At 42.2% G+C, this 20,558-nt stretch overlaps 1 protein-coding gene across 5 annotated transcripts in view; it reads left to right on the plus strand.

Moving 5' to 3' along the window:
• Positions 1-20,558, plus strand: part of IMMP2L (inner mitochondrial membrane peptidase subunit 2) — a 659,819-nt gene that overhangs the window by 16,060 nt on the left and 623,201 nt on the right. The window lies entirely within an intron of this gene.

Below are 20,558 nucleotides of genomic sequence, written 5' to 3' on the forward strand. Positions count from 1 at the left end.
GACTGACCAGCCCCTCCACATCCAAACCACCGTCTTCCAGTCCTGTTGAGAAAACCAGGTCCAAGGTATGGCCCTTCTCATGTGTCAGGCTGATGACACATGGAGACAGCCCCATGGTTGTCGTGGTGGCCATGACGTCCTGAGCTGCCCCAGTCAAGGCAGTCACAGCATGAATGTTGAGGTTCCCCAGTACCAACAGCCTAGGAGTCCTCAACACCAGGTTAGAGACTATCTCCGTCAGCTCAGGCAGGGAGACTGTTGGTACAGAGCAGGGTGGGTGGTACACCAACAGAATCCCTAATTTGTCTCGCAAGCTCAACACACAATACAGGCAGCAGGTCCCAGTCCTGTAGAAGCAGAGGGAGACTGAGCCAGCTCCCATGGAAAGGAGTTGGCAGCCCGCAGGAGCCCAACCACAGTCCCCCTCTCTCTCACAAAGTGAGCTGTGGCCGGCAGATAGTCTTCGGCCCCTCCTGAGTGCAGGAACGCTGGTCCAGTAGGGTCCCAAGAGCAGCTCCGGCTTAAACGCCCTCTCTCCCCCTGAGCCAGGTGGCTGGTGTTGAGAGGAGGTGAGGCAGCCAGGAGCAGCAGGTCCCAGTCCTGCAGAAACAGAGGGAGACTCAGCCAGCTCCCTTGGAAAGGGGTTGGCAGCCCGCAGGAGCCCAACCACAGTCCCCCTCTCCCTCACACAGTGAGCTGTGGCCGGCAGATAGTCTTCTTTTCAATCTTTCCGCTATAATTACTGCAAAGATTTTATAGTCCACATTCAATAATTATATTGGTCTAATTTTTTTTTATATGTGTAATCCTGTAATCCTAGTTCTGCCATCTGAAAGAAAATTTTTGGAAGTCTTTTCCTTCCCCTTTCCCCTTTTTACCACTTTTGTAGTCAAATCTCTCATCTACAGTTGCATTAAAGTCTCTTAATATGCAAATATTTTGATATTCTTTTTCCAATATTGTTTTACATAGCTTACGATAGAATTATTCTTGGTTACTATTAAGTGCATATATTGCTATCATCAAAATCTTTTTTTTTTTTTTGGTTTATTGTTATTTCTACCATTAAGATTCTCCCTTCTTGATCTGAATAGATATGTTTAGAGTTTAGCTTTTCTTTCACATATAAAGCTATCCCTCTTTTCTTTTGTTGTGCAGCTGAGTAGTAGAATTTCCCAATCTTTGGGTAAATCAAATATTTGTAATGCTGCTGTTTAATGTGCGTTTCTTGAAGACAGTGTATATCTGTTTTAGTTTTTTGTAGTTTTGAAAAGATGTGTTTCCTTTTTCTTGGCACATTCAGGCCATTGTTGTTCACTGAGAAGATCCCAATTTGGTTCTCCATTTTATTTACTTGTACAGTATTTAGGTTTTGTTGCCCTGGTGTTCCTTTTTTCTCTTTGTATTTTGTTCAGATCTTGTTCAATATCTTTTTTCTGACTCTCTTCTTCACTTAGTTCACTCTTCTTTTCTGGTGTTTTTTTCTCTCTGTTTTCTACTTCTTCATTTATACCTTGCCGCTGTGCTTCTTCTTCGAAGAAGGTTATATGTTTTTCAAGGAATTCTCTTGCTTTATGGATGGAGTCAAGCCTATATCTTCTTGAGTTCCAGTTGATCAGGATCCCCTCAGGTACCAGCTATCTAAAATTCATTCCTTTCCTATTCAGTTTGGTAGTCACAAATTGTTATTGTTTCCTCCCCTCTCTTATTCTCCAAGGTATCTGTTTCAATACCATGATTTCCTTTTGTCTGTATTGTATTAGGTCTTCATTGGTCCTTCGCAGTATTTCATCTCTTACCGATTTTTTCACAAACTTTACGTGTACTTCACGTGGTATTCTAGTCTTCCTGGCATAACTTGAATTTAATCAATATATTTGGTCTATCTCATTTTCCAACTCTCCTTTTCCAGTTCCCAGTGTCTGTGCCAAAATGGTTACCATCAATTCTGGTAAGTCCTCCTGTTTATCTTCTGGTATGTTTTGGAATCTAAGAATTTTGAAGCTCTTTCCATCTCCATTACTGCGATTGAATCTGTTAGATTTTTGTTAGCCTGGACAAGTTTGTGGTTTTCTTTTTTCAATTCATGCAATCTCTTCTCTGTATGATCTGCATTAGTTTCCAATTCTTTGTTGGTTCTTTATAGTGTTTTGCTGGATATCTTGGAGTTGCGTATTCATCATGCAGATCTGTTCTTTGATTTTATCCATTTTCTCTTCCAGTTTCTGTTGGTTAAGTTTGGCTTCTTCATAGTTTCTTCTTGATTCTTCTCGATTTTTCGTTGTCTCCTCTTTGTGCAATACAATTGTTTCTTGAATCTTCTGGAGCGTTGCTTGAAGGTCTTTCTGAAATTTTTCTTGAAATAGCATTGTATCGACAGATCTTTGCTGTACTGGACTGGGGGCCCCAGATCAAGGTGCAGAGGCTGGGGTTTTTTTAGGCAGTTTTAGAAAGATTTGGCAGGCTCATCATGAATAATTTCCCCCAAATTATTCAGTCAGTCCCCCAAAGTTCTGTTGACCTGCTACACTGCCTTTCCCACCTTTTAATTATTCAGTTATAGTCAGTATAACAGCAATACCTTATCATCAATAGTTATCAATAGTACCTTATCACAGCTCTATATTCAGTTTATAAGTTCACTAATACAAGACAAGGGGCCACTTCCAGAACAATCTAGTATTTTCTGCCTAAACAGGCTACTAGTTTTACAATTTTACAATTTAATATAACAGAGCTTCAAAGGTTATTTCCACTCTTTGCTAATTGGGGTGGCATTCAATCCATTCAATTCTCAACGTACGTATCCAAATCTGAATGGATGGTCTAGAGTCTTTAATTGCAAATCCAGCTCGATCAAGTAACGTCAAGTTTGTATATACAGTCTAAGAGTTAATTGTCTGTAATTGTCTGTAGTTAATCCAGACTGCAGCTCCCAAAGAAAAAACAACCAGGCTTTAAGAGTTTTAGCTTAGAGTTCCGTTTTCTTTCCTCCTCCTGTTCTACCTCCCCCCAATCTATCCCTCCTTTTATCTCTCTCTCTGTTACTAGAAAAACCTATTCTATTGGTGCCTCTGCCTTTCCCATAATTTTCCCACTGTTTTTCTCTTGTGTATCTAACTGCTCAATGGCTGGCATTAGTGCATAGACTGTTTCATAACCGTCTGTGATGGATGTTTGAGGGGACGGCTCACTCTCCTTCCTTTCGGGGTTTTTTTGTCCCTTCTCACACTCTTGGCAACCTGGGGTTAATAGGGTATATTTATTGATTGATTGATTGATTTGGTTTGGTTTGGTTTGGTTTGATTTGATTTGATTTGATTTGATTTGATTTGATTTGATTTGATTTGATTTGATTTATACCCTGCCTATCTGGCCCACCGGGCCACTCTAGGCGGCTTCCAATATAAAATCAGATAATAATAACATAGGCAAATACATAATAATCGAACAACAACAGCAGTAAAATAAAGAAGGAAAACTAAGAGAGAAATCAAGAATTGGCTGGAGGGAAGGCCTGGATAAACAGCCATGTTTTTAGTTGGGTTTTAAAGATGCCCAGAGTGGGGGCCGCGCGAATCTCCAGAGGGAGATTGTTCCAGAGGCGAGGAGCCACCCCCGAGAAGGCCCGGTTTCATTTTTTCTCCTTCCGGGCCTCTCTCGGCGTCAGGCTCCTCAGCCTCACCTCCTGACTCACGCGGGTGATCTGGGTAGACCTTGGTGGGAGGAGGCGTTCTGCCAAATATCGAGGTCCTAAACTGTTTAGGGCCTTATAAGTAAGCATTAAAACTTTGAAGTTGACACGGAAACAGATGGGCAGCCAATGCAATGCAGCCAGCGTTGGAGAGATGTGTTGGTATTTCCTCACTCCTGTAAGGAGCCTGGCTGCTGCATTCTGCACCACCTGAAGTTTCCGTGTCAGCCTCAAAGGCAGCCCCACATAGAGCGCGTTACAGTGATCTAATCTGGAGATTACGAGCGCATGCACCAAGGTAGTGAGCACCCCCGTGTCGAGATAGGGGCGCAGCCAGGCAATCCACCAGAGATGGAAAAATGCGGTGCGGACTACCGACGCCACCTGGGTTTCCATGGTGAGTGTCGGGTCCAAATATATGCCCAGGCTGCGGACCCCACTCTTCACAGCCAAGGTGCCCCCCCCCAAATGTGAGAGAGTCACCCAAGCCACCTACCACGGGGGCACCCACCCTCAGAACTTCCGTCTTGTCCGGGTTCAGCCTTAGCCCGTTCTCCTGCATCCAGGCCACCGAGATGTCGAGGAGGACCAGCAGAGAGATTTTGCCCCTGTCGGCCTCCCTCAACAGGTCATTGTACAGGGCGACCAATGCCGTCTCAGTACCGTGGCGTGGCCTGAAGCCTGACTGAAATGGATCCAGGGCATCTGTTTCGTCCAGGTGAGCCTGGAGCTGATCGGCCACCACCCTCTCTTGACCACTTTGCTCATGAAACATTGGCGACGGGCCTATAATTGCCAATTTCGTCCGCCACCAAACTAGGTTTCTTTCTTATGGGCCTAATGAGTGTCTCCTTGAGGGCAGATGGAAATCTGCCCTCAAGGAAAGACTCATTTATTATTACTGTGGCCAATTCTGTTGTTATCGGTCTGGCTGCTTTGATTAGCAAGGGTCCAAGGAGGAGGAGGTGGCTTGACAGCGATCAAGCACCCTGGTGACAGAGTCAGGAGTTACAGGCTGAAAAGAATCAAAAGTCAATGGGCAAGACGAAGCGCTGGACATCTCTGCTTGACTCACTGTTTTTAAAAACGGAGAGAGGTCCCGTTGGATGGCCTCCACTTTAGATTTTAAAAAGGCTGCAAACTGGTCTAGGGGAGGCCTATCACCTGAACCAGTTACGGATAGGTCGTGCACTGTACGGAATAACTCCGCCTGCTGGTTGGACGCTTTGCTTATCCGGTTAGTGAAGAAAGATCTACATGCAGCCTTTACCTTAGTCAGGTAAAGGTTAGTTGTGACCCTGACAGCAATCCAGTTATAATCTGTCGGGTTCTTCCTCCACCTACGCTCTAGCCTTCTATGTTGCTTCATCGCTTGGAGCTCCTGGTTAAACCAGGGCGCAGGCCGAGCTCTGAGACAAAGAGGGCGTTTAGGGGCGATCGTGTCTATAGCCATAGTGGCAGTGCTAGACCAGCTGTCAACCAGAGCCTCGACAGGAGTGCTAGCCAGGTCACACGAAACACCTCTCATGGCCTCCTGGAATTCACCAGGATCCAGTAGCCTTCGAGGTCAGACCATAGAAATAGGTCCCTGCTCCCTGCGAGGGGGGGGTGCCTTTGAGAGGTTACATTTTATTAGGTGGTGATCTGACCATGACAACTGGACCGACACAAGGTCAGTCACCACCAGACCACACTCGCTCCAAATAGTTGAAAAACCCAGGTCTAACGTATGGCCACCTACGTGGATGGGGCCGATGACATGTTGGGACATGTTCAAGGAAGCCATGGTTCCCAAGAACTCAAGAGGTGGCCCTGTCCTGCCCCCGCATGCACGTTGAAATCACCCAAGACCAAAAGCCTCGGGGATCCCAACAATGCCACGGAGACAAAGTCGGCCAGCTCCGGTAGGGAAGTGGCTGGGTCACAGGGAGCGCAGTAACCCAGCAAAATCCCAATACCATCCCTAGCCCCTATCGACACATGGAGTGCCTCTAGACCTGGCTTTACCACCAAGGAGCGCCTAGTCACCTCTAAGTTGGATTTGTAGACAATGGCTACTTCCCCCCGCCCCTCCAGTCTACCGTGGTGCTGGACAGCATAACCGGGCGGGCAGATGAGAGCCAGGGGAGGACCCCCCTCCCCATTAATCCAGGTCTCAGTTATGCATGCCAGGTCTGCATCCTCCTCCAGGATGAGGTCGTAGATCACCTGGGGTTTGTTGGATACAGACCTGGCATTCAACAGTACCAGGTTTAGAGTGGAGGGCTGGCTGGACTGGCTACCTTGATACTGGGGGTTGATCACAGTCTCAGAACAATGGACGGCCTTCAAGCATCTGTCCATCGTTCTAACACGAGCAGGGGCTGTGCCAATGCCATATCTCCCTCTACCCGTGATCACAGGGATGTTAAACGGCCCCTCGCTGGGCGAGCAGGCCTTCCACTCCATATCCAAGAAAGAAAAAAGCAAAGAAAGAAAAGAGAGAGAAAAAATCTATTACCCTAAATTAATAAACAAACAAACTTAGGCACAAAACAAATACATAAATCAAATAGATACTATAAGGCAGTGGTTCTTAACGTGGGCGATAATGCACCCCAGGGGGCGATTTCATTTTTCAGGGGGGCGGTAGAACGAAAAGGGGCGGTGTGGGGGCGCTGGAGCAGAAGGGGAGCGGTAGGGGGGCGCTGGAGCAAGCCAAACTTGTGAAGATGGCTGCAGCCTTTTTACAATGTGCATGAATATATATTTTCCTCCAATCTTAATTTAGTTTCAGAGTTTTCATTTTGAAATTTTTAGTTCCTGCATTGCGGGTTTTTTTTATGCCCTTTTAATATTTCTTTTTGTGTCTTAAAATTCGCTTGCAACTAAATCATTACATGTTACTTTTGGGGGGCATTTCATTTTCTTGGAATTCAATTTTGTTTTCAGGAGTCATTGGATTTAAGTGTCTTAATAAATAAATAAATAAATAAATAAATAAATAAATAAATAAATAAATAAATAAATAAATAAATAAATAAATAAATAAATAAATAAATAAGATATTACCGCGGGGAGGGAGGCAATGATAACTTCCTTAATGGCTCAAGGGGGCGTTGCTTTCAAAAAGGTTAAGAACTACTGCTATAAGGAATGGAAGAAATACAAAAAACCCCATAAAAACCCCAAATTATAAACCCATGTGTATAAAGTTAAAATAAGGTTTTGAGGAATCAGGTGCTAAAGCCCCACATATGGTCCTGGACCTCCCTCCTCCTCCACACAACCTTGTCTATTCGACAATGCAGACTTCGATGTTATTTTAGATGTTGCAAGAACTGATGTTAAAGGTGGAGTAAGAATATTACTCATGGAGGTAAACACAAAGGCCTTAGACATGAGCTCAAGGGTGAGCCAAGATGTTTCAGTCGCTGGCCCTTCCCGCCCTGTGTGTGGGGGCATTGCGTCTCTGCAGGTGGTCCGAGAGAGGCGGAGTGAGCGAGCCAGTTCTGAGGAAGGTCCCGTCCCCTGGGGATCCAACATGGCGACCAGCCAGCCAGGGAATGCAGATTTGAAGTCTATAAAAACCACATACAAAGAGCCCCCTTTAGGAGTAGAATATTTGCTAGATGTTGCAAAACTAATGTCTGGTCTGTAGTGCTCCTGCCTGCTCTAAATCCAGCCTGTTCCTCAGAAGTATTGAAGTTTTCCTAGCAGATGCCTTGCATAAAGCTTGCTCGTTGTACTTAGTAGACTTATAGGACGATCATTTCTTGGGTCCGATTTACAGCCTTTCTTAAAGAGTGGTACTGTGATAGCAAGCCCCCCAATTTTTTGAAATAAACCACAGAGCAGTCAATCCATGTAAAGAGTGATGTCAAAACCGGGGCCCACCAATCTATGTTATCCGGAAGCAAGTCAGCCATGATATACATGATATACACTTTGCCCTTTTTCAGTTGACAAATCAGAAAGCTGATTTCCTGCACAGAAACTGGCCAATCTGCTAGGCCAGATGGCAGTTGTCACAATTCTCCAAAAGGATGTAGAGTCCCTTAGTTGGGTTGCAGCAATAAATTGATGCCATAATTCTTCCTGAGCTTGAGCCTTCTTCTTTTTGATCTTTTATACTCCCTCTTCAAAGTAAACCATTCGGGTGGAATCCTTCCCAAGCCCTGTTCTTTGTACAGTCTATATTTGACCAATAGATCATATTTCTTTTCTCTACATTCCCTGTCGAACCAAGATCATGACTGTGGATGAAGGGAAGACTGTATCCTATTACTGTTATTTTTACTCTTTAAGTAATCTTGAAGAGAATTTACTAGTTCTCCATAATTCTCTAATACATTTGCAGTTGAATGAGCTGAAGTAAAAAGGTGACTCATCTGCATATAGGGCTCAGTGCATAAAAGCTTTCTCATAGTGTCTCCTTGCTTGGCTGACCATTTCACTCCGGAAGCTCTAACTTCTGCCATTGGGAAAGTTATTAGATCTTCCTCTGGGGACATTTCCAGCACCAATGGTAAACGGTCACTGTCTATACAGTTGCCAGTCTTAAAATCTATCATTGCTCCTACCAGAGCAATAACAGATTTTATCCTGTGAGATTATGGCATAATCTATTGTTGAAGCACCATTGGTTGATATAAATTTATTGGATTTATACTCCATGCCATCTGGCAACCAGGCCACTCTGGGTGGCTAACAAAAGGATAAACAGCACAATATCAAAAGATGATAAAATAATAATGCATACATTCAACAAATACAATAACCAGGAGAATAAATTAAAAACAGATGGCAATGAAAGTGGTAAAAAAGGATGATGAAAAGGATGGCAAAAAGGATGGTAAAAGGGAGGCTGAGAACTCAAAAACCTAATACTCAAGGAAAGCCTAGCGGAAGAGCCAAGTCTCCAATGCTCGTTTGAACCCATCCAGCGAGGATGCCAAGCGGATCTCAATGGGCAGGTTGTTCCACAGGCAGGGGGTGACCGCTGAGAAGGCTCGGTTTCCCTCTGGGTCTCCTTCGGGGTCAAGGCCCTCAACTGCCCTGCCTGTGAAGAACATGTTAAGGGAGTGGGCGTCTGTGTCTTTATCTTGTCTCTCGCAGAGTAAAGCGCAGATAAACGAACACAACAGCTTCTTCTTTCAAGCAGTGTATTTACAAAATATATACAGAATATACATACATACAGCACTTCAGTGGCTCGGTATTCAAACCAGCAACATGACATGCAGACATCAGTATACAGGAGAAGAGAGAGACTGTACAGTGTTCATTTCTTATATACAATCCTGGTATCAGTCTGGTCCAATCCCGTCTGAGGTGATCTCATGCACACAGGTGTGGTAGTCCTCATATTGCAGTGGATTGCATCAGCCAGGGATGAAGGAATGATGTCATCTTATTCTTGTTCTGCACACACACATATTATGTTCAGGCTATATAAAAATTATATACCTTAACACTCCTCCTAATTTTTAAATTGCCTGAACCCATTACACATTCCCAATACATCTATACACATTTCATGCTTTTGAGCACACAACGGTTTAGTCAATATATCTGCAATATTTTCTTCAGTTTTGCAATATTCTAATTCAATTAGTTTTCCTTTTACAGCTTCCCTTACGTTATGATATTTAATATCAACATGTTTGCTCCTGTTTTTTACTCTATCTGTTTTGGCCATTTGTATACAAGTGGTATTATCTTCCATTACTTTTATTGCATTATCTGTTTTACACTTTAAGTCTTTTGTTAATTGTTTGTACCGAATTAATTCAGAACATAAATCTGACAATGCAGCAAACTCTGCTTCAGAAGTTGAGATTGCTACAGAATTTTGCTTTCGTGATTTCCAACCAACTATATTACTTCCAAATTTTATGACAAATCCAGTCATAGATTTTCTGTCTTTTTCATCGTTGGCCCAGTCACTATCCACATAAGCTGACAGTTTTAAATTTTTTTGATGGTTGCAAAGTTAGATGATAATTATATGTTCCCTTTAGGTATCTAAAAATCCTTTTTAATCCTTGCCAGTGTTTTTCACTAGGTTTTTCTATATATCTACTGAGTATGTTTACTGATGCCGCTATATCCGGGCGCGTCCAGTTTGCTAGGTACATTAGACTCCCTATTGCTGAGTGATATAATTCTTTGTTTTCAAAATCTTTACTTATTTCATCTTCCTTTTGAAAATCCACTGTCATGGGAGTACTCACATTCTTGCACTCTCCCATACAATATTTTTCTAACATTTGTTTTATTTTGTGTTCTTGACTTAATTCAAGTCCATGTTCTGTTTTCTTTATTTGTACACCCAGATAATTTTGTATTGGTCCTAGATTTTTAAATTTGAATTCCTTTTTTAATTGTTTTTCAAACAACTCTACTTGGCTCTGATCTTTTGCTATAAAACATAGGTCATCAACATACGCCAGAAGTATATTTAATTCATTCCCAACTTTCTTGGTATATAAACAAGGGTCTGCTAGACCGTTCTTGTATCCTAGTTTCATCAAAACTTGGTGTAAACAATCATTCCAATTTTTAGCAGATTGTTTCAAACCATAAATTGCCTTGTTTAGCCTGTACACTAGTTCTGGTTTAGTACCCTCAAAACCCGGTGCTTTTGCCATATATAACTCTTCCTTTAAGTCTGCGTTTAAGTATGCAGTTGTTATATCGTAGTGGTAAATTACATAATTTTTACTGACAGCAAAGGCAAGCGTTGTTCTCAATGTCTCGGACCTGACTGTCGGAGAAAATACCTCATCATAATGTATAAACTTTTTCTGTGTAAAACCTTGTGCAACCAATCTCGCTTTATATCTGTAGTTTCCATCATTTTGCAATTTTCTTTTGAACACCCACTTACTACTTATTATCTTATGCTCTGCTGGTAGTTTGGTTTCAGTGAACACTTGATGTTCCTCCATGGACTTCATCTCCTCCTCCATGGCCTCTAACCACTTATTCTTCTCATAATCAGGAAGCTTCAAAACATCTTTATAGTTTCTGGGCTCAATATAAACATTACACACTGTAATACCACCCACTCCATATCTATTGGGTGGCACACCTTTATTTGCCCTCTGGGACCTTCTGGGACCATGTGTATTTGTGTGTGTTTCTATCTGACTACTTGTGTGTGCTTCCTCCTCTTCGTGTTCTTCCTCATCACTATCTTCTTTTTGTTTTATTTTTCTTTCATCTTCTTCTTCTTCATCATCATCTGTAATAGCTCCTCCTTCTTCATCACCAGCACAGGACTCCACGCCTTGCTTATGTGTTCCTGTCTGTCTTAATTGACTTTTTCTTTCGTGTAGAGGGATGTATAACTGTGAGTTTGCGTGTACTTGGTCCCAGTTTTCCCCTTCATTAAAACTGGCTGACCTAGAGATTATCACACTTCTATCCCCATCAAAAAACTGGTATGCCTTTGAATTGGGTTCATACCCCACAAATGTCATTTTTCTTGTTTTATTTTTACCTTTTCTTCTGAGTTGTTTCGGGATATGCACCCATGCCGTGCATCCAAACACCCTCAAATATTTTAAACATGGTTTCTTACCGTATAACATGAAATATGGTGTGTCATTGTGAGGGTTCATTGTGGTGGGCTGTCTTCTCTTCAATAAATGGACGAGGCATGGAAGGAACGTCAAAAGGTGTCGTATTTATTTCAACATTAACATCAACTGGTACACCACCCATGAAGGGGTTTAGGGAAGTTTGGAGACCTTGGCTAGTTTTTAAGGGTGTCCATAAACTATGTACAAAAGGATTCGTAGTCTCTGGATTCCAGGGACCCGTTGAGGGTGGCACAGGTCCCAGTCCAGGGTCCAACTCTTCTTCTAAGGAGATCAAGGGTAAGGTCTCCTCATCCCCGCTCCAGCCGTCCCAGGAGGATCCCTCTCCTCCTTCTGTACCCCAAGGACCGGGTAACCCCCCAGCTTCTTCAATTCGGTGATGTGCCATTGTCTTTTACGCTCCAACTCTCTGGCGACCGCCTCTCTTTCTTCTCGTAGCTTCCTCCTCCACCCCTTGGCCTCGGTTTCTCCCCAGTAGGACGGACGAGGTTTTAGTCCCAGTTGCCGGCGCTTTTCTGCTTCTTCATGGGGGACCCGGACCTGCTCCCACTTGTGGGTCCAGGGGTCCTCCATCCAGACCCACTCCCAACCGCCTGGAATGTCCCTCGCCCTCTCCCTTATATCCCCCATTCCCGCCTCTATCTCCTCCCCTCTTTTTCCCGCCTGAACTCGCCCCGGTTCGCGGGTGATCTTTAACCCTTTCATAACCTCCTCTAGGTCCTGTGTATCCACCCCCTTGCTTAAGGTAAGGGTTCCGCCGCATTCTTTCCCCCAATCGGGGGTCTCCACTCCTCTCTCTTCCCGTCGCGGTGGGGATGGTGGGGGGGGATGTCTGAGTCTGGCTGTTACTCTTCGGGAGCAGCGGCACTCCTACCATGGCTTCCAATTTGGGAGCCTCACAGTCATCTATCGAGGAAGAATAAATTCTGTTAATCAAAAAATTAGAAGTTAGAATCGCTTCACTCCACAGACCGTGACGCAACCCAGAGTCTGCCAACAATGCATTTTTCATCTCTTGTAACACTCTGTTCCGTCTCTCAGCAACACCATTCTGAAATGGGCTATATGGGCTTGTTTTTCTATGTCTAATTCCCAGACTTTCTAACCACCTTTGGAACCTAGTGTTTGTAAACTCCGTACCTCGATCCGTTTGCAACTGCGCCACCTTGTGACCAAATCTCCTCTCTACTGAAAACAACCATTTTCTAAATGTTTCAAACACTTCTGTTTTAGATTTTAGCGTATAACAATAAGAAAACCTTGTAAAATCATCCACTAGAACCATTGCATATTTCGCTCCTCCTAATGATGGAGGAAATGGTCCCATTAAATCTGCATGAACTAATTCAAATGGCCTGGTTGTGACTCTGTCACTTTTTCTCCCTTTTGGGGCCACATTCGTTTTACTTCTTTTACAGACATCACAGTCCAAGTAATTTTTGCATTCCTTTATGTTTATATCCCTGGCAAAATGTTCCATTTTCTGTAATGATCTAAAATTTAGATGACCCAGCCTCCTATGCAATAAATGTATACAGTTATCATGTTGTGGTTTGTTTGTATGTATCATATGTGCACTTTCATGTGTCTGGCTCTTTAACATGTACAGATTGTTTTCTTGCTTCACTTTTGCAACTATTTTACCATTTTTCTTAATTATACACTCCTGTTTCTCAAAAGTGACAGTGAACCCTTGCTCAGCCAACGCTGATACACTTATTATATTAAACGACAATTCAGGAGCGTAAAATACCCCACTTATCTGAGTTTTCAACGAAGGAATGTAAACAGTTCCTTGTCCTTCGATGGCCGTCTCTTGTGAATTTGCCATCATCACACTTCTGAGGCTGGTTTCATCTAAAAGACAAAACAAATCTCTATTATTAGTCAAGTGCCCTACAGCGCCAGAATCGATCAGCCACTCCACTGCTTTTGTCTTGCTGTGAACCTTGTCCCTCGTTCCTCTGGTAACCAAGGAGACCGGCCTCATGTCGTCTCTTTGTTGAAACCGTTTGGAGACTTTCTTTCTGCAGTCTCTGTTGCTTGGAAGACTTCCGCTTTTGTCACAGTTCCGTTGCAGGTGATTGGTGGATCCGCAGAGGAAACAGGCTTTCGTCATCATCACTCTTCCTCTTTGTTCTCCGTCCGTCCGCCTCCTGGGCACGCTGCCATCAGAGTATCTCTGTCTCTCGTGGTCAGCACGCACGTGGCTTGCTTTTTTGTTCAGCATTCTTTGTTTTAAATGCTGTTCCTCCTGCAAAATTCGGTTCGTCACATATTCTTCTGAAAGCTCCGTTTCTGGCATGCTTTCCAAACTTGTTACCAGCATGGAGTAATCATCATTCAGAGAACTTAGCAAAATATACACGCGCTGTTCCTGAGGGAAGACAACATTCATTAATTGCAGTTGATTAAACATGTCCTTCATATTCTTTAAGTGTTCCGAAGCACACTCATCCAGTTTCATCCTGCATTGGAACAACCTCCTGGTAAGAGAAATCTTTGTGCCTGTCGTCTCCCTCTGATAAATGCCTTTTAGTTTATCCCAAACGGCTTTTGCTGTTGTCAGTCCTTGAATGTGGGTCAGAAGGGAGTCTTCAATGGCCAAAATGATCGTGGCTAAAGCCCTCTCATGCTCTGCCTCTTCCTCCTCACTGGGCTGCGCTGGGGGGTCTCTAACATAACGCCACAGTGATTCCTTCCGTAACAACATTTCGGCTTTAACTGCCCATGTCCTATAATTATTTTCATTCAGTCTATTTATGGCCAGGCCACCTATATTTCCTCCCGTGCTGTATGCCATCCTTGCAGCTCTCTGTATCCTTCCCTTCCCTGGGTTTACAGACGAACTGGTTTCTGACTCACTATCACTGCTGCTTAGGCTCTCCTCCTCTTTCATTTACTCACCACCTCCCGTTTTCAGCGCAGCGGAACGTTGCTGGGCCCATAACCTCTGTTAAGGGAGTGGGCGTCTGTGTCTTTATCTTGTCTCTCGCAGAGTAAAGCGCAGATAAACGAACACAACAGCTTCTTCTTTCAAGCAGTGTATTTACAAAATATATACAGAATATACATACATACAGCACTTCAGTGGCTCAGTATTCAAACCAGCAGCATGACATGCAGACATCAGTATACAGAAGAGAGAGACTGTACAGTGTTCATTTCTTATATACAATCCTGGTATCAGTCTGGTCCAATCCCGTCTGAGGTGATCTCATGCACACAGGTGTGGTAGTCCTCATATTGCAGTGGATTGCATCAGCCAGGGATGAAGGAATGATGTCATCTTATTCTTGTTCTGCACACACACATATTATGTTCAGGCTATATAAAAATTATATACCTTAACAGAACAGGTATGACAGACAGATCTGGGAGCAGGCGTAGGTCCCTAAAGGTAAATTCTCCAGATCTGTCGCCCTTCACAGTCCCATTTAAAAGAACCAGGTTGAGATTATTAATCATTTGCGTAAGGCATAACCCTCAAGTGCAAATTTGCTAAGCGAGAGGATGTCATGCTTTCTTACTTGACTGCTGAGACAACTGACATACATAATCATGTTGAACATGTAGAATCGCCAGCAAAGGAGTACTTGATATAGGGCACACTTATTTAGTTTTATAAATCACTGGGCGAATGTGTATGGAATATTAATTATAGTTTCACTATAGAGGGGTTTTCCCTCTGTGGATTTTTGTAACCAGCAAACTCACAGGTGCAAAGGCAAAATTTACATGCATAATTATGGTGGTGGGATGAGGTAGTGGAAAGTGAGTTTCGCGAGTTTACAGCTGTAGCCTCCACAGTGTTTGAGTAATTAGCATCCATTTTATAACGTTAAGAAAAGATGCACATCTAATTCAAATGATGATGACATTAACTATGTTCAGATTTTGCACTTCCAGACCTAGGAATAAATCATGGGCTTATTTTCTTCTACCCCACAGTCTGATGGGAATTTCTCCTCTCTTGTGAACCTGGCTCAAGAATGCTTAACTGCAGTGACTTTAAGAAGCTGTGCACTGCCTTGTTGCCATTGAGTCTAAATTTGGAAACTTTCTTCTTTGATGCTTTCTTAGGCTTCTGGATTTTGAACTCTTTTTATAGGAAGAAATGTACTCCATAAAATAATTGCAAAATCCTTACAGAATCCTGCAGTCATGTTGGATTTAATAAACATATAATGAAATTATGTTTGCTTATGTTTATTATTATTAACATAAATGAAAAATGTTTACTTTTTTTTTACATAATGTAGTTTGACCAAGAAGCATGATTAAAATCAGCTGTTAATGTTCAATGATGCCTTTGATGGTATATTCCCCTCCTAATACATTGACACTACCTAACAATTTCCATCCTCCTTGATTATCAGTTTGATATAATTTTGTGAAATGTAGATTTTTTATGCTGTAGAATTATTGATGATTGGCTGCTTCCTGGAGCCAAAATTGGATGGTCCTGATTTTCTTTACAGAATGTGAGCACCAGGAAGCATTTCTTATAGACAGTGACTCAGAAGGAGGTGTTTTTTTCTGATAAGTTGGGAAAGTCGTTGGCCACCTCTGTTTACTGCGATAAGATGAGACCAGCTTTGCCGTCTTTGAATGGCAGAGCGAACAAAGCAGATTGTTTGAAATAAGCTGCTGCTGATGTTCTATGTTGCAGTTCTGTGCCTTTTCTCCCTGCAGCCTGCTATTTATGACCCCCATCAAGGGTCATTATTTTGTCTCTTTTTAGGGAAAAGTGGCTGTGATTTTACTGCTGAATTTCCCGTCATACTTCGGTGGATAATTTTTAAATGCTTAGACTTGAAAATGTGTGGCTTGAGGCTTCTGGTGTATTGCCTGATGAGGTTATTCTTTTGCAGGCAGCTTGACAACCCGTGTCTTCAAACATGCCGGCGAGTATAGGAAATAAAAATAAACATTTAAATGTGGGAGAGCAATCTAAATAGCATCTCTGCTCCATATGTCGTAGTACCCGCTGGAGACCCATTATAGCCCCTGGACCTGTTGTACACAAGCACTTCAGTCCAGATAATGCTGTGCTCCATCTGCTATAATCTGCGAGTTACATGGTGTGGGCTTCCTTGGAGTTTGCCCTGTTATTTCCAGATGCTTTTGATCTTTGCTAGGCAGGCCCTGTGCCCATCTAATCCCTCCCCCTCCACCTTTTGTTGCTGTAAACCACAAGATAGGACAAGTACTGAGTTTTTATTGCTGATATTTAAGGCAAATAAACCTATACACGCAAATAAAAGGGCGCCCACCCTTAGTTAATAGTTGATTTTAGTCTTTTTTCTGTTGGATCTTCTCCTGGCATGAATGCTTAAAGCAACATACCACAGGAATGGCATTAGTCCAAGAGAATAGGTGTTTAACTGCCCATTGTTCAATTTTTTTAAAATCTCAGAGAACTCATTGACAGGTGGGAAAACTTTTGACATGAAACCCAAAATGACTAGACAGTTGTTAGAGTGGCACAATTTTTCTCTCTTTAAATAAGTTTGTGGAGAAAAGGTTTGGAGTAAAAAGTTCACAGAAAGCTGCTTGATATGTAAATGGTTCCAAATATTTCAACTTGATAATATTTTAGGTGACCATATTATTTATAGGGAGAGTCTATTTTCAGTTTGGGGTTTAATTGGTTCATTTAGGCTCACAGTATTTCCCCAACCTCATAACAATAATGGCTGTCAGTATCATTGTGCTCAATTAATGCTTTAAGATATATTGTTTTCTATTGTATTTTTAAACATTTTAAGGAGCATATTTATCTATTACCTATTCAAATACTCTTGTCACTGAACATTAGTTTGCAAAACATATTGCTATTAGTAAATATTTTGAATAAATTACTTGCTCTCAGATAATCTGTGAACAATTTACTTTAAAATGGAACATTCTTTCTTTGTGAATTGATGCTTGTTTCCTTGATTACTTCTCACCTGATAGTGTGTTTTAGATTTGCACAATGCAGAGACTAATGGGAGAAATAAGTATCACCATACAGTGAAATTGATTAGAGAAAATAAGTCTTTGAGCGAGTATGTGTAAAATCCTACTGATGATTTACATGTATGCAAGTAAACTGCCTAGAGTAGTACGTGCACTAATGGGGCAGTACAATGGTGCCTCAACTTAAGAATGTCCCAACTTACAACCAATTCGAGTTACGACCAGCTCCGACTGCAAAATTTTGCTTCGACTTGCAGCCGGAGCTTCGAGTCATGATTGGAAAAAAGGCAGGGAAAAAGACAGGGAATTCGAACTGTTAACCGTTGGTGGCGAAGAGGCTGCTTCTTTGTAACTCTTTCGCCCCAGCGGTTAGAGAGTGTGTGTTTGGAGGAGGCTTCGGACTGCCTGGTAAGGTGCTGCTTTCTGCTTTTTAATAACTGCCTGTTCTGGGTGCGTTTTGCAGGGTGGTTTTGGGCTGGGGGGTTATGTTTCTGTGCTTGCAGTCTTTGTTTGCTTTTTTGGGGGGGTTGCATTTCCGATGGGTTTTGCAGGGTTTGTTTCCTTCTGGTTTTGTTTTCCCATTTCCGATGGGTCTTGCAGTGTTTGTTTGCTTTTTGGTTTTCTTTTTCTTTCTTTCTTTCTTTCTTTCTTTCTTTCTTTCTTTCTTTCTTTCTTTCTTTTTCTTCCCTTTTTTTTTTTTTTGTATTTCCAGTGGGTCTTGCAGGGTTTGTTTGCATTTTGGTGTTCTTTTCTTTTTCCTTTTTCCTTTTTTTTGCATTTCTGATGGGTCTTGCAGGGTTTATTTGCTTTTTGGTTTTCCCCCCTTTCAGTCGTAACGGATCAATCACATTTCCAATGGGTCTTGCAGGGTTTTTTGTTTGTCATTGGTGATCCCCCCCCCGGCCTGAACTGATTAATCGTGTTTCAGTGCATTCCTATGGGAAATGGTGCTTCAACTTACGACCATTTCGAGTTACAACCATCTTCGTAAGTCAAGACACCACTGTATATAAATCAAATAATAACTAGTTTAAGTCAAGTCAGCAAGTTGTCACTGATTAATGAGATGCCAGTTATTGTGTGCCTGTCATGTGATTAGGAATGCTACCATGTCCTCAGTAATCAGTAACCGTTTGCTACCGTAAACTATTCAGGTTCCCTTATTTGTAAATCACCAGTAAAATTCTGGATGCTGTATTTCCAGAAATTAGATTGACATTGTTATCCTGTGTTCCTGGCTTTAAATCAAGGTAAATTTGCATGTACTTGTTTCTTTTCCTGATTGTATGGGACTAAATTGTTTCTTAAGGTTATGGATCATGACTAATATTTATTTGATCTGTAGCTGCGGGAATATTTTGACACTGAAAAGTAGTATTGCTTTATTTTCAGTGCAAAGGTCCTCTCCCTGATGTCCTCAGATCATGCCCTTCAATTTCTTGCGCAGTGCCACATTTCTCACTGGCATCTGCCAAACATACAGTACAATTAAACTTGTTGGAAATTTCATTGTGCATGGGTGTGTGGTGGAGGTGGTGGCATGGTTTATGATAGCTAAGACTAAGGGTATTAAACATGAGGTTGTTCCAGAAACATTGTCTGAAGCTATATTGTTTTGTACCCCAGATTACTATAGTGGAGAGCCTGAAAAGTTACTCTTCTTTTGGTCTGCAACTCCTGGAATCCCCCAGCCATTATGACCATGTTGCATTGCGGGTTCTAGAAGTTGCAGTCGAAAAATGTAACGTATCCAACTTCTTCCATCAATGAAGCACCATTCTTGAAACATGACTTGACAGAACCTTAAAATTCTCAGGATAGGATCGTCACATAAGCCACTTTCTTCCATGAAGTTTGTCTTTGTAAATTCAGCTTCCTGTCTGCATCGTCACATGATTCCCAGCTTTCTTGACACAATGTTCAATGCGAGTACAGAATCACTTGGAATATTTCCCAGTTGGCTCTTACCTTTTGTTTGTCGGCTTTGACAAATAATTCACAAAAGCTGCTGGTGAGCTGTTTAATTTAGCATCTCTGGCGCATTATCTCTACATGTTCTTCTTTTGTAGGAATGTAGATCTGGGATCAGATTTAGATTGTCACTGCTGCTGCAAAGGAGGATTTTTGTTTGTTCTTTTGTTCCATGAAGGGGTGAGATCTAGTAGATACTCCTTCTGGGGAAAAAGGAGGAGAAAGTAATTTATCCTTTCCCGTTATCACTCCTGTGTCACTCCTGTGTTCCCCAACCTTTTGGAACAGCTTTGTGTGTGGTGAGAGTCATTTTCTTCAGTACAACACACCTCATAGTTTCTATCTCTGTCTAACTTGTCAGGTGTTCTCTAGAAAGGGATGTATTAGCATAACGGCTAGAATATTATTGATGTTCTGTGTAAGAGTTACATGACTTGCTATGGCTAATTGCGTCTACTTGATGAGGTGTCAGGTTACGTCTCAGTTGCGCAATCAGGCATATGACAAGAAGCAAAAAGGAGAAGCACCCTGGCAACTCACCAGTTAGTTGCAGTTAGTCATGGTTACACAAACATCAGTGGGATTCTGGTCAATTTCTAACACAGTTGCTGGATATTTAGTGGCCAAGTATAAAAGAGGATGGTATAAAGAGTCCCCACTTTCAGTTAATTGTGATAGGAACAAAAAGGACTGGTACATCCACTGAAGTTGTCAAGCAAGGAGAGAAGATAGTCCCAGGGTGTAAAATGGGTATAACTTTAGGCTAATGTATTTTTGGCCTTCTTCAGGGGCATTGATATTGCACTTATATTGAATCTCTCTGAAGCTTTTTTAGGGGACAGTTTCCCACCCCTTTTCAGATAAATGTCAGTTGTAATAGTACAGTGGTGCCTCACTTAACGGGCGCTCCGTTTAGCAACGAAATCGCTTAGCGACTTTTTCAGAGCGTTTTTGTGCTTTGTTCATATGGTCCCTATGGGCGATTTTCGCTTAGCGATGGTTGGGACCATGCTTCGCATAGCGATTAAATTTTGGGTCCCCTGTTTCACTTAATGATGGTTTAAACAGCCTCATGTCTGCTGTTTTTTAAATGTTTTTCTGTTATTTATAAAGTTAAAGTTTACTGTTTAAAATGTTTGAAATCATAAAGTGCACTTAATAAACCCTTTGTTAACCAAAGTTGACTTTGTTCTGACGCTTTTTAAATTTGTTGTTGTATTTCCCCCCATTGAGATGCATTGAATAGGTTTCAATGCATTTCAATTGGGGAACCGCGTTTCGCTTAGTGATGTTTTCTATGGCGATTTTCGCTTAAGGACGGCAATTTGTTCCTATTGGAACGG

The sequence above is a fragment of the Pogona vitticeps genome, chromosome 5, assembly GCF_051106095.1.
Source record: "Pogona vitticeps strain Pit_001003342236 chromosome 5, PviZW2.1, whole genome shotgun sequence".
Lineage (NCBI taxonomy): Eukaryota > Metazoa > Chordata > Lepidosauria > Squamata > Agamidae > Pogona > Pogona vitticeps.